Source organism: Accipiter gentilis, chromosome 17, assembly GCF_929443795.1.
Source record: "Accipiter gentilis chromosome 17, bAccGen1.1, whole genome shotgun sequence".
Taxonomy (NCBI): Eukaryota; Metazoa; Chordata; class Aves; order Accipitriformes; family Accipitridae; genus Astur; species Astur gentilis.
Window position 1 is genome coordinate 13,816,600 of NC_064896.1, and position 14,950 is coordinate 13,831,549.

Consider the following 14,950-nt stretch of genomic DNA (forward strand, 5'->3'; position numbering starts at 1 on the left):
AGAAACCAAGTGGCTTAAAGAAACCTTTGCGATCCTTTCCTCCCTCCAATTACTTCCGGACAAGAGTCCTAGTTCAGGTATTAGGTGCTGGCTTTTTATCAGTATGAAATCGGTTGCCATTGGTGGAGCAAAGTAGGTTTATAAAAGATGAGGAATCAGCCACGCTGCCTACATATAAGACCACGGTCATGGCTCTGGTTTGAAAAGGCACCAACCTTTCACATTCTGCCCCAAGTTTTTTTACCCAAACATGAGCTGACGAGAGGCACGCTCTTCATCCACTTCAGCACAAAGTCAACCACGCTAGCTAAAGCATTTGCACTGAACCTCAGGGACCCATGTGCTCTAGCCACCTTTCAGATGCGACTAGGGAGTGTGGGGGCTGAATGGCAGGAACAAGCCCCTGAGGCGGAGTAGCTGCGTCTTAAAATGGCCTCTCGGCCCCCTCTGGGAAGAGAGACTGGGGGAGACCGTTGGCAGCCAGCGGCCGCCAGCTCCCAGAAGAGGCTGGGGGCACGGACGCCCCGCCGTAGAGCTGCCCACGGCACGCCTTCCTACCCACCTGGGCCTACCGGCGGAGCCGCGCCGCCCCCCGGCTCCTCACTGCGACAGCGGCGGCTCCGGCTCTCCCGGGGGCTGGGGCCGGCTTCTCTCCGCTCGCTGCCTGGCTGTTTCATTCATGCTTTCTCCTTCGCCATCTCCCTCTCCGACTGAGGGGAAACGGGAGCGCGCGTGGGCGGCCGCTGGAAGGCTCCCTGTCAGTCAAGCGGCCGAGCTGAAAAGAAGGCGAGCGAGGGAGAAGGATGGAGAACAGCTTTCCCGGGGGAGGGGGCGGCTGTTGTCGCTGCCAGCCTCGCAGCCCTTCCCGGGGGCATCTGCAGAGACGGGGTGGGGGGAAGGCGGGAGCAGTTTTGCACCACAGACCTTCCCGCCTCAGGGGGGAAGCGGCTGGGGAGGGGAGGGGGGGGGCGGCTCCTCTCCTGCCCGCTCATCACCTGTCCCCCGCTACACACACGGACACACACACACACACACACTCAGCGGCGACGGCGGGAGCTCGGCGGCCGCTCTGTCTGGCGAGACCGCCGAGCCAAGGGGTCCGTGCCTCCGGCGGAGGGGAGGCAGGGCGCTGTGGCGGTCTGCGTCTACGTGTCTGCCGGGGGCTGCGGGGGCGGCGCGGCTGGTGGAGGGGGACTGCCTGCCTCTGCCGCTCGCCGGAGGGCGAGCCCGGTGTGTGTCAGTGGCGGGGGCGGGGTATGTGGGGCGGCGGGTCCCCCCTCAGGTCTCCCCGGGGCTGGGGAACTTCCCGGGGCTGAGAGGCGCTTTGTAGTCCCGACACCAACCGCACCACGGGGGGTGGGGGGGGGGCGAGGGGGGTTTGAGGAGAGACGCGGGGCAAGTTGTAACGGTTTTAACAGTCGTAACGGTTTCGGGCGGGGGAATGATGGGACCGGCCGGCGCGCGCGCCCCGCAGCGGGCTGAGGCGAGCAGGGCGCTCGGTAGCGGGAGGGGGGGGGGGGGGGGCGCGGGCGGCTGCCGGCGGACGGGAGCGGGGGCGCCGGTGCAGTGCGCAGCCGGGCTGGGGGCTCGGCAGCGGCGGGGAGGTGCGGCGTGCGAAGGCCCGCTGCCCCTCGCCGCGCCGCGGCGGGCGGCTCTGCCTTTGTGCTCCCTCCGCACCTGAGCGCCAGGCTGGGAGGGACGGCGCAGGTGGGGGCGGGCGCGGTAGGCAGCGGCGGCGGATCCGCGGAGCCAGGGAGGGGAGGTAAGGCTACGCCGTGCTGCGGCGGCCGCTCCCGGGGCTGCGGGTGGCGGCTGCACGCCGGGGGCTGCGCCTTGGGCCGGCGGCGGGGGCGGCGGGTAGGGCAGGTCCCTTGCTTGGCTTTTCCTGCAGGCGCTTCCTATCTCGTCCTGCTGCACAGAGATGCAGCAGCCCGGTGCCCCGGGGAAGGACGGTGCTCGGAGGTGGGCAAGCCGCGTCAGCCCGGCCGATGCGCGTAGGGCCTGCCGGGCGAGGGGCTGGGGAGGCGGCGCGGGGGGAGCAGCCGGCGGTGCGTGCGAGCTCCCGCCGTCTCTACGCAGCCGGCCGTGAAGCAGCGAGGAGCGCTGAGGGCGGCCGGCAGCCCGTCTCCTCCGGCTCCGCTGGCACCGCCGAGGTGCCCGCTGCCCACCGCCAGCCGGTGGCAGGGCCCGGGGCGTGGTGGCGGCGTGCAGAAGGTTGGGTCCTCGCAAAACGAATTTTCCCTGTTTTCCCCAGCCGAAGAACACGCCGAGATAGGCGAAGCAGACGCTGGTGGATGCGCTCAGCGGATCTCGGTTGGGAAGGATGTGGGGGAAGCTGCTTTCAAACCGCTGGTCGGTAGTTAACTACTGGCTGCAGTTAAAATTTTAGCAGCAGCAACAGCTTTGCGATGCTTTCCGGGAATACTGCTGCCTTTGAGCTGATGTGACAGGCAGCCCGTGGTGCGCTGCCACTTTCTACTAGATGGCAGTGCTGAGAGCAGGATAGTTGGCGTTGTAGGTAATAAAGTGTTAGGAAGCTGGAGACTTATGTGCAGCTGGATTTTGGTGGAGTTACCGGTGGAACAGAAGAGGCTTCACAATGTGCCCTGTGAGCTTCTTGGCAATCCAGAGGATTTTTTCAAACTCTGCATATGGTTATCTTGTTATCCAATTGTGTTTCACTGAGACTGTGATTCTTACATTATATTTGGAAAGGAAAAACAAATTTAGTAGGTTAAGCCTTGGTATTGCAGCGTTATTTACAAAGTTTCTGAGGTTTGGATCCAGCTCCACTGGCTGCACCTGATAGGCAAAGATTTACAGCTGAGCATCAGATTCTGTGCTTGTGTTAGAGCAATAAATTACTTATTCAAAAGAAGTGTGGCTGCTTTACCCTCTTTATTTCATGAGTGTTGTATGTGCTGAGAAAGCAATTTTTTGGTTTGATCACAGTGTTTTGTTAGGCAGTTTGAGATAGCTCTTTTGCTGTATAAATTACAGTTATCAGATCAAGTTCAAATCTTGGATGGACCCAGAGCTCACTTTGATTTCAGCAGAAGTTGTGTGGTGCGTGAAAGAATTTTACTGTGTGGAATATCTGAAGTAAAAAATTTACTCTCTGCTTGCCCTACACTTGTTTTCCAATTTGTTCCTTCGGAGTAGCAGAATGTAGTGCTTTTGCCAATGTTTTCATTGATATATTTGAATTAGCATTGTGTATCTGAAGCCAAGGATTGTTCAGGGGCTGAATATGTGCCCATTGAGAGAGAGGAAATTTAGCCTGTTGACTTGAATGTGAATAAAATGGAACTCTTATTTGACATTTGCATAAAATGAGTCCCAGTGTTTTCAGTAGGTATGTGCAGGAAGGTAGCACATCATGTTCACTTGTTTAATTCATTTTGTTATAACTGAATAGGCACTATTCTTTCTAGTATTTTGTTGTTGGTTTGGGGGGGTTACTTCTCATTTAGCATTATCATTGTGGTTTAAGGGCTAAGCTTTAAAATGTTTGTCACTACACTGCAGAGAGAGTTGCCAACTGGATGTCATGCATATAAAACTAGAACAAGAGCCTTTAAATAGCAAGACAATCAATTTAGTAACAATTTAGTATGATAAACGGTAGAATACACAACAAGAATGCAAACCTGAATGGTTATAGCATGCATCTTTTTATATTAATATTGATAAGGTACAAAGCAGAAAAGCAAATAAGCACATTCAGCTTTTAAGTACCTAAACTGGTTTGAAATGGAATTGCTGTTTTCTGTTACACAGTTTATGTCTTAAAAGGGGGGGTAGAAAAGTTATTTATGAGCATTTATTTTGTTTTCTGGATCTCAAAATTCCATTACGTAGCAGGATGCTTTCCAGTATCTGCTTTCTCAGTATCTGGAAATGTGGATGTTGTTGCAGCAGGAGGAATTACACTGATTTGCAGCACAGGAGGGAGGAAAAAAAAAAAATGTGTTCTGACTTTCTGCCTCGAATGATCAGCCATTTAGCTCTGGTTTGGGCTTGTCAACAGAAGAGATGAGATAGGGAAGTTAAGTTTGTTCAACAAAGGGAGTAAAATTAATGTACAAATTAGGAAATTTCTGTTTCTAGAATAAAATGAGTAAATTTGGCTAATGGACTACATTAGAGAATTCCACTTCCTGGGCTTTACCTCACAATTGTCCACAAACAAACCCTTGCCAAAAGTCAGGGAGTTTTCCTAAGTTTTGTTGGTTGTTAGTTGCTTAACCAGATCACTCTGTCCTGTGGGATGTTGAGTCAAAAGGCAGAAGAGGTTCTGGAGACTAGAGCCCTGTAGGCTTTTGTAGAAGAGGCTTTCCAAATTGTAGCTTTTTAAAAGGTGCACGACAGAATCCCATGTTTATTAAAATCACTGAGAATTTTGCTATCACAGTTCTCTTTCAGTTTGCTTCATATTCTAAGTAAACCACGGCAAAGTGTGACTGATGGGACCCAAGATTCAACCTATGCTAGGGCATGGGTTCTTGATTTAAGCTGATGCTTTAAAGAGTTTATTTTTAGTTTTCAGATATAAAGTGTTTCTACTTTAGAGGATATTTGAGACTCCCTGCAAACAAAACATGCAAGTGAAAGTTAAGAACTGAAGAGCTGATCTGTACTAAAACATCTTTAGCAGAATAAGGCCACAAGAGATGCAGATGTGTATAGATGTGTATGCTATATGTGTGTGTGCTACCGCAGAGTGAGCAAGCCATGATATTCAAGAAGGGCAAGGGTTTTGAATTTCTCTGGAAGGTGACAGGATATTTTTTTATCTCACTATGGAGCTCAGGCACAGTAATCCTTTATTGGCTCTTTTCAGACTCCTCCCTTAATGGTACAGAACCAACTTGACCTGTGATTTTGAGCAACATTTTAAAGAGCTAGTATGGTTATAATTTGCATGTTAGAAGTCAGATTCAAGCTCCTGCGTTGTAAGACTCCTGATTTGTGACCAGCTAGAATTACAGTAAGTGGTTCTCTATGTTCTTGGTTTGTGTCTTTTTTCATCTCAGTCCTTCCTTGCTTGGTGATCTGCTTGCTGCATGTAACTTGACTGCTAACCTGTTTGGGGCAGGAGCAGCCTTTCATAACTTGTTTCAATGGTGCTCAAATCCTGTTCACAGCTCTAAGAGACTGGTATAGTAGAAAGTAACAGTCTGACCCTGGTTTAAGGTCAAGAGTAGCTGCCCAAAATATTTAGTATTTTTAAGAGGTGGACCTCTAGCATAAACCCCACCCTGTTTCTTGTTTTCTTTGTGATTCCATATAATAACTAGTTTCATTCTGTGTTTTACTACTGTGCTTATGGGTGTAGCAGCTAGCTAGTGCAACCTGCTGCATTTTTATAGCAATGCTGACCTGTGGACACAACGGCATGTGTTATCGGGAGCTCTTGGTTTTGACACAAACTCACCCTTCAGGTGTAAACAACTCAAGTTACAGGTAGATTCTGATCTCCCTCATCTATCATCAGATAAACACCTTCAGACTAGCCTTGTCAATCACTGCAGTATAATAAAGTCATTTCGACCATCTTTTCTGAAAGAATTGAATATATGATGCTGGGTTCAAGTAGCAATGTGTGCTATAGAGAGTGACAACTGCATGTAATGTCTTTTATGTGCATGAATTTTAGGATGATACCTATCTTCATAACCCTGTGTGTGCAAGCTTAGTACTTCTGATGTACCAGAGGTTCAGACAGGTTTTGAAAGCTTCAATGAAAAGTTACTTGTAGCTGCAGTGTGCAGAGCCTACTTGCTAGTTTTGCCTGCTGTCACACACACAGCTAACCTGTCACTATCCAAACTGATGTCTGTGTGCGTACACCACTTCATCAAACTGCATAAGCTATGACACAGCAAGTCTTAATTACACTGCTTTTTTTAAATCATTCAAATGTTGTAATTCATATATCACTAGAATTGTTCTACTGCTCGTTTGTCCACAGATCGTGTTTCATTAAAAGTGCTGGTGAGTACCCAGGACTCTGAAGACAGCAGTTTTGTGCAAGATAAGAATGTTCCTTAAAGAAGCTGATGGAGGATAGAGCTCCAGAGTTCCTGGCAGACACTGACAGCATAAGATGGCACCGTAGTCTAGTCTGAAATTGTAAGTCTTAAGGAGAACTGGATGTCCTTGACTTTACAAGAAGTTATTGCTCTGAAGAAAATTAAATAGTAGCCTAGAGTCTGCTTTCAGGACCTGTATAGATGTGTTTGTTTCTGTTCAGTTACACTAATATGGCTATGGAGCAACTAGGTTTTCTCTACATGTGAGTGTGAATTGAATGCTTCTACATTAGGAGGAAGTAATTTTATTTACCCTGGTGAACCTGAGATCTGCACCCATCATTTCTGAACTACTTTGTTTCTAGAACTGCTAGGAAATAGAGGAAGTGGATGGTGTAAGCTTTCCAGCATGACTGAAACTACTGGTTCCAAAGGACTCTCCATTTTGAAAGCTGTGTGTTCCAAAGATGTTAGTTCATTAGCAGAACGCTATTTGAAACCTGCAGTTGACAAGGGTCATGAAATCATTGATGTCATGAAATATGCAAAATGTTTCATATGAATGATGTCCATAGCCTTGCAAAGTCTTTTTTCATCACTGAGGCTTTTTGCAGTTTAGAGTCCTGTTAGTAGGGAACAGGTTACAAGTCTGTAAAAAGGGCTCTGCAGGGGGCTAGGACATTAACACTGTGTATTATGCCTTGAAATACCTTACACAGTTGGAACTCCAATATTAAATACAAAAATAACACTATACTTGGCAGATATAAGATTGATAACTGCTCCAATATTAGTGGATGTTTTAGTGGACAAATCCAGTGGACTTGCTCCAATATTAGTGGATGTTTTAGTGGACAAATCCAGTGGACTTAGATTTTTCCATTTCAAAAAGTTGAAGACTCTTATCTCCAGCTATTACACAGTTCTTGTAAGAAACACTAAAAGCAGAAAGCAATCTTTCAAAGTATCTTTCTGTTTGTAAGTATGCAGTGATCAAATCCTGTCTTTCATTCCTATGTGACCCTGAGAGATGCCGTAGATGGATGTATTTCATTGGGAAATGGAGTGCTAATTTACACATGGAAACTTGCTAACATTAGTCTGCCAAGCTTATTTTCTACATGTGCACACCTCTTACAGAATTAGACTGTGAACATGGGAATGTGTATACCTAAATATTCAGGATGGCTATTCTAGTAGGTAGCCATGTGTAGACAGACTCTTAGATGTAAATTACTGTTGCAGAAGTTGGTGAAATCGCATCTAAACCTGAAAGAGAATAAAGCAACAAAAGGAGCCCAATAACAATGCAAGTTGAAGTGTAACAAAAGCACAAAGATCTTCAAAGTACATGTGCTTTGGTAAAGATAAGTATTTTCATCTGTAAACACGATATGAGAAGTAAAAGTTAAATGTCCTCTTAGATATCCACTCCTTTGTTCTGTATCTGTATGGTGAACATAATACTTTCTGTTTAGAAGAATACTTTCTATTTAGAGTTGTAGCTGTTTATTCAGGTAATGATGGATCGTGTATTACTAGTGCAGCAGAGAAGTGACTTTGCTTCTTGAAATGCATGTTTACTGAAATCACAGTTATACCTAGAAATCACAATCTCCCTAGATCCTGTGAGTTCTTTACTCAAATGCAAGGGGTACAGGTAAAGATAACTTGCATTATGTGTCATTAAGAATTAGATGTTGAAAAATGGTCTAAGAATACCACTGGTCTGTAAACTTAAGTCAGTAAAGTATAAAATTGTTTGAAATAAGTGGCAAAGGAGCAGGCATGGGACAGTGAGGGCTGCTGATGCATGCAAAGCAGCAAACACTATGCTTGAAGGAAATTATCCTTTCAGAAAAAAAGTTGTAAATTAATTGGAGGAATTTTGGTAAAAATCAGTAAGTATTTTAGATTTTCTTTGTAATACATGAGTTGTAAGTTATGTTTTTCATGTCAAGTTCCTAAGTATTTGACAGTGTAGTATTTGCACTGTGGGACCATATCAGCCTATGAAATCATTGCAAATGAGAGTCAAAAGAAGTATTCCAACAAATTCAGTGTTGGCCTGTGAGTTAAAACATACTCTAAAATATTGTGATTGAAGTTGAATTTAAATTGAAAATCTTTTGGAAAAGAATATTTTTATTGAGGAGATATAATTTGGAATGTTGTGATTACCTTCAGTCATGTCATCTATACTTCCTTTTGGGTCTCTCTCTCTCTCTTTCAACCTGCCTATATTGTTTCTGACATTCTTAGAAGCAGAAACTTGAAACTTTCACATCCTTAAAGATTCAATCAAAGCTTACAGGACCATTTGTATTTACTAATATTAATTTTGTGCATAACTTCTTTTACTATCGAAACTACAGCATTCTATTGTTACTGTTTAATGTATAGTTTAATTCTCTGCTGATTTCACCTCTTAGCAGAGGCAGCTTAGATGAATTTAGATGATGCATTCATTTGGATGAATGCATACCTCACTTCCAAAATGAAGTTGTATCTCATTTTTTCCCCTAATTCCACACCCTAGAAAGTAGCAATCCTTGTGGTTTCTACCCTGAGACACAAACATTTCCCTTTTCCTTGCTTATAGTTGCTACTCCCCTTCAGTGGGAGAGCATACTCTGTAACACCAGTGGTATCATAAGCCGCTAATGGTATCTTAGCGTTTGTTAGGAAATACAAATGCTGGCATTTTGTAAAGACACAGAGAGCTTTTTCAGATATCATTGAATAACCAAAACTATTGAAAAAAGCTCAGAATTTTGCATGGTGAGGGTATTTGTTCTGAACTGTGTCTCTCAGGTGCTATAAATAATAAACTATTTTCATAATAGATGACTTGCAGTCTGTAAAAGCAGGTCATTCCAATTACTACCTTCTTTGTCTTCCTGCTGCTTCAATGGCAGGAGATTTTTAGCAACTAACAGCATTGCAGACTTTTTTTTAGATGGAGGTGAATACTTTATGAAGGTGAGGTAAGGGGAAGGCTCCATTGGACTATAACAAGCTTTGGATCCTTTTGGAAGGCAGGATTCAAAAAGCTGAGGTGGGCTAAACCAACAGTAATTAGCTTCTTTGCTTTTTTCTTTTTTTTTCTTTTTTTCTTTTTTTTTTTTTTTTTTTTTTTTGGCAGACAGATATTTACCTCATTTCAGTCTTAAAGAAGGGTTGGTTTTTGTGGCCCCATTCCTGCCTCCCACGAGCTTGGCAGGACCACAGCTTTACTTCACATGTGTAGAATGACAGTTGTAAGTGAATGGTAAGGAGACGGGGAGAGGAGGAGTTGAGAAAAGCATGGGGGAGCAGAACAATTTATTGAACCTGCTCACTGATCCCAGCTGGTCTTTGAAAATTGGGTTGTCACAAGCAGTCTGTGGGTTGTAGGTTTACAGTTGTCATGTGCAGCTGTGGTGACAACATACCAACACCAGGAGCTTTTTCACACAGCCACTCTGGAGACCTATTCTTACAATTCTGCTATTGAGTAGCTACCTACTCAAAAGGCAGGCAGCTGGATCTCCCTGGATGCGTTCCATGTGTTTCTCAATCACTAATGAAATTTTGCATCTCCTAGCGGTGCCTTGGACTTGACCAAAATTTGGGCTATGTAAAATACAGGCATATACTCCCATAAGATAATGAGGCAGGCAGACTATTGCAGGCCTGCTAATGGCAGTGAGAATCCTTATGGGCTTGAGGTTTCATTTTTCTCCACTCTTGCAAGATTTAGGTCATCCTCTTTAGGTCAGGACACTTAGAAGCAAGCTAGGCATCTCGATTTAGCTTCTGTAAGAGAGTACTTGTTTTGCCAGAGATGTTATTTGAAGTATTCCCTTGGATATATGATACCACTTTGGAATTTACTGTCAGTTGACTGAATTACTCTTGCCTCTTGGTTTGGGGGGGGGTTTGTTTGTTTGTTTTTAATAAAGGTAAATAAAATATGCTTAATATTTTTTTCCTAGCATCATCCAGAGATTCTGCAAGAGGGAATCCATTTTATTCATCACACTATACTTTTTTCTGATGGTTCTGCAGAGCTGTTTTTACTTTTAGGAGCAGAGACTTGCTGCTTCCTTCTTGTATCTTGACTTATTGAGTATGGCTAAATTTGTTTATTTTCTTTTCCATAACATCTTCCATTTGGTACTCCAACAGCATCTGTTCCCTCATTTTCAGTCTCTGTGTGTATTACCAGCCTGGGGCTTGGCTGTAGCTGTCTCCTTTAGGAGCAGAGCCTCCCTTGCCAGTACAGATCATTGCCACTATTCCATTACACTGACCAAAGCATTTGCTCCTTAAGTTTGCGAATAGTAAGCCAGAGAGGTGGAATAATTTAAGTAGTTAGCTTGTTTCGGTCCTCTTCTAAACAAGAACATCAGAGCCTGCAAACATTCATAAGATGAAACATTGGCACAGGCATGATCATTTCTGTGAAACTGCAGATGTGACTACTTTGTTGTGAAACTGCTGGGAGCTTCGTGAATTATTGTAACAAATCCTGTGACTAAAAAGCATGTAATGGCTATTTTTTTCTGCTGGTAATTGCTTCTGCACTTCAGAGCCCGTTTAGAACGGCCACGTAATTAAAATGGTGAACATTCATTTTTTAAATTAGAGGGGGACTTCTCACATACTTACATGATGCCTGACTTGCACTGACATACAGAAGGAATTGGGAGCACAAATGCTGTGTGTATTTTAGCCCATTATTTATTGTCTTAATCCATGTTTTCAGACCCTTACGTGCTCTGTTCTTTGTGGTAAATTACCGCAAGCATGTGTAACATTCTCCGTGCTATGTACATTTTATAACATCTCTAGTTTCTTAATTATGTATTTTTTGCCTGAAGTAGACACTGCCATTTGTTCTTCACTTTTATCCATTTTGAACTTTAAGCATCACGTACAACAGTGTATCTTCTGAATTTTTTAGGAAAAAACATTGTACTTTCGAATTACCTATGCACTCTCTGGCATTGTAAGCCCTCAAACTCCTGATGGGAAAAACTGTAGATCTTGCTACTGAATATGGTTTTGGCCATTTGCTGCAGTTCTGCATGTTGCCAGTGGGCAGCAGATCACAAATGGGCATTCAGTGCTCTAAAGTTCTGTAGTGATGCTAGATAATGAGAGAACCAGCAATCAAGCAACAGTATGTTTTATCTGCAGTGTATTCTGTCCAGCTCAGAACATCAGTTTTCAGTCTGTTATCCCTGAGTGGATTAGATTACACTATATGAGCTTGCATTAGATTAAATTGAGAACTATTGCTTTGTGTTGGTCCTGGGCATGACTTCAATGTTACATAAAAATATTTTTAACCCAAAAAATTGTGCCAGTGATAAGATATTCAGGCATGGTGCTGGTTCCTATGTTTGGACAGAGGAGACCATTACCTGTGTACCCAGGATTTAGAAAAAGATTATCTTGTGCTTGGCAAGCTTGCTTAAAAGTCAGGTCCTGCTAACACTGTCTGTGGCTTTACTGGGTTCTGTCACAGTCTGCTGGAATTTATCTCGTGGCCTGGGATTTGTAAAGCTGTGCCTATGAGATTGCTGATTACATGGGGAAGAGAAGGCAGTCCAAAGCTAGCTGGAATAGTGTCTGCTGTCATTTGGGAATTTGCTTGATAAAAGCATCCCACTTACTCCCTTAGTTATTGATATGAACAGAAGTAGAAGTTGAGAGCATATCTCTAAGCTGATTTACTGTCCTTGAAACCGGATGTTTATTCCAATTTGGAATACAAAGTTTCCTATCTGTATCTAAAAGCTTTTCTTCCTTCCTTTTTTCAGCCCATACCAATCTCTGCTGCTCTGTGCATGGCTCTCATCCTTTCCATCTGTGTCTGTCACCTCTCCAGCCCAAGTGTCATCTCCTCTAGCTATGTATTTTTCTCTCTCTTGCTAAGAGCTGAGTAACCACCTGCCTCAAAGGCTCCCAACCAAGGAAGTGCAAACTGCCCTCTTTGTCCACTACATCCTCTCAGATTAGCAGCTTCTGTTTGATGTTGTCCAAGTATGAAAGAAACAGCTTTTCCCCAGAAGATATAGAGTCCCTTGTTTCTAAGGGACTTTATCATGGATTGAAATGAGCTGATGGCCACTACTACAGGATACGTAAAGGAATCATTTGCTTCTGAGTTTTGTTCCTCTTTTGCAACTGACATTTTGCTATGTACATCATGCTCTCTGATTCTGAGAACTCAGCAGGTATTTGGAAATATCATCTTGAAACCAGTATTGGTCCTGGAAAATGCCACATTAATCCATCTAGCCATTTCTAGGCCATTTCCTGAAATACTGAACTTAAGCACTGCATCTACCTGCTTGTGACTGCCAACTTTCATCTTTAGTTGCTGCATGATTTTAGGAGCTGATGCTTCATAAGTTACCAGAGGTAGAGATGAGCAGAAATCTGAGATCCTGCTAACATGTCAGGCTAGATAAAGCTTTGCTTGCTAGTTACTGTGATTTACATGATAGTGGTCATTTGTCCTAGAGAAGCTTTTTTTTTTTTCCTGTTGTTCAATAACTGGTCTCAGACCTTAGATCAGTGTAAATTTTAAAGCTCCTCTACTGTGCTAATCTCTTATTACATCATTTTGGAGCTGTTAATTGATGATAATTCTGAATACTTAACCTATTTTGTTTGAGGATTTCTAAACCTTTTTCTGGCAGGCTCTTTCTCAGTGACACTGATGTGGGGAGTGTTTTGGGGGAAGCAAAGGGATTGAAACGCAAAAGAAGCTGTTTCACTTCTGTGTCTTTTGTGTGCAGTGATGTAATGAAAAGCAAAGTCTGGAAAGGGTGAGAGTGTGATGGTTCCTATCCTCCTCTGCACCCGCCAGGCATTCACATTTGAAGAAAATGATACAGAAGCAGAGTCCCATCTGCTGATGTTTCCCTTTGCGTGAGATAATCCCGTAAAGGAGGGGCCTTACATAAATGACTTTGCTGACCTGAGTTTCTGTGTATATGCCATATCATATCTGTGGGTGTGTTGTTAACTGCTGCACAGAAAAGGAAAAGCGAGAAATCAAGTCAGTGCTAGAGCTGGAGAAACCAAGCACCCCCTTTAGCTGTATGCAGATCATTATTTCTAAGCAAGGTTTAATATCTTCACAAAACTTGGACCAAAATAACTTCAGAAGTTACCCCAAAATGAAGCTTAATTTCTCTTCATGTTGAACTTGATGGCAGAAATCCCTGATGATGGAGGGAACAAGATCAGACTACATGGTGATGACTTGCAGGTTGTGAAATTTCAAGGCCTGTCCACACAAGCATAGGTATTTTTTCTGTCTGAAAGTATCCTGATACTCTTCTGGGGGGCAAAAGCTACTATTCTGTTTTGACTTGAAGTGGTGTCTAGGCAGAGGAAAACGGTATTGGCAGCAGCTCTTTTGCTTTGAGCATTATGTCTGTATACTCCCTAGAGAACTCATTAATTTTTAAGGCTGTGGCAGCAATAGGCTAAATGGATACAGTATGATACACTGATGGTTTGAGGTGCTGCATTCATCCTTTTGGGATAACCAGGTCTGGTCCCTTCAGTGATGTGTGGTCTGCTCCCTTCAGTGATCTGTGACACCCCAAGATCAATGGGGCAATTTAACCTGAGAAGGCAGCTATTTAGCAAACAGGAAGATGCCATTTGGTACAATGGTGGAAACAAGAAAACTGTTCTCTTTCTAGAGCATTGTCTGCTTTCTGATCAGATCCTTGTTAAGATCGACTTACAATCCTAATAAACTCAGCCTGTTTGTAGAAAGGGACGAATTATGCAAGAAGGTCAGGCTTGCCATGGTTTATGCTGGGGAGACAGCAATGTGTGAAAGGCAAGGTTCTGAGTTACAGTACAATTTCTAATCGGTAATTGCTAGTCAGGATGAGTGTCTCAATTGTTGTCTTACAGGGTCTTAATGTTGTAAATAGATAAGCTTTTCAAACTTGGGTACGTTGAGGGTGGTCATATTTCATGTGCGTGTATATATGGCCCTCATGTAGCTTGTAGTGTCCAAATAATTAAGTAAATTTAAGGCAATACTGCCTTAATGTGGGAAGTCTTATATCAGACAGGATAGAGAGCTCCTGAGTCCTGACCTAGGACTTGAGTTGTTATACCCAGCTTCCTCTCTAAGAAAAGTCATAGCAGACTGCCACTGCCTTTTGAAGTACAGCCCTGGACTCTAGAAGAAACATACTGGTTTCTCCATGGGTAGGTGCTCCAAAGGGGTAGTAATGAATGCTGAGCCAGCAAAGCCCAAGCAGGGGAGGCTGTGGTATGGCCCTGGGGCCCCGATACCATTTTGCTGTCACCTGAACACACAGCCACAATGCATGGGGCAGGATAAAAGGAGGATCCTCCCATGACCCACTGCCAGTTGGCTGGGGTTCACAAGTAGGGCAGACCTGGCAGCAGCCAAGGCCTGAGGCACTCTGAAGGCTGTTCTTGGGCACATGTGCACCTCTGAAGGTAACAGAAATATTGAAGGATACAGAGTGGGGTATCCCAGGACATTTAGATGCACTGGTGCCTGGACCTCAGGACAGCGAAGGATGGAAGTGGTCAGCAGATGGGCCTCCTTTTAGTACTGAAACCACTTACTGGCTTTACTTTGACCTTACCATCCTTACTTTTAACATTACTGGCCTTACTTTAGTACTGAGACCACTTAGTGCAGACTTGGATGGTCATGAAGTGCCTCTGTCTGCTCTGTCCACTTTCTTAACACTGTCCAGTGCTGCTTCTCCTCCCCACTACTGCAATCCATTCCCAGGAATTAGAAGTCAGAGGCATGCACTCCACTCCAGCTGATGGGGTTGGAAGCTGTAGGAGCTCCAGATTTGATATTACATATTTTCTAATTAAAGAAACAATGCCAAGATACTGTGAAA

The 14,950-nt window shown here is 44.2% G+C and overlaps 1 protein-coding gene across 7 annotated transcripts in view; it reads left to right on the plus strand.

The window, feature by feature from the left end:
- The first annotated feature begins 1,530 nt into the window (after window positions 1-1,530).
- PTPN5 (protein tyrosine phosphatase non-receptor type 5) overlaps window positions 1,531-14,950 on the plus strand; it is an 85,925-nt gene continuing 72,505 nt past the window's right edge. For 4 of the 7 annotated variants that reach the window (XM_049820926.1, XM_049820930.1, XM_049820932.1 and 1 more), the window contains exons 1-3: window positions 1,814-3,066; window positions 4,844-4,990; window positions 5,975-6,135. The gene's annotated coding sequence lies outside the window, so the exon portion shown is untranslated. Of the gene's footprint in view, window positions 1,763-1,813; window positions 3,067-3,714; window positions 4,991-5,974; window positions 6,136-14,950 lie in introns of those variants that run through there. The other 3 variants (XM_049820927.1, XM_049820928.1, XM_049820929.1) reach the window with 3 other exon arrangements.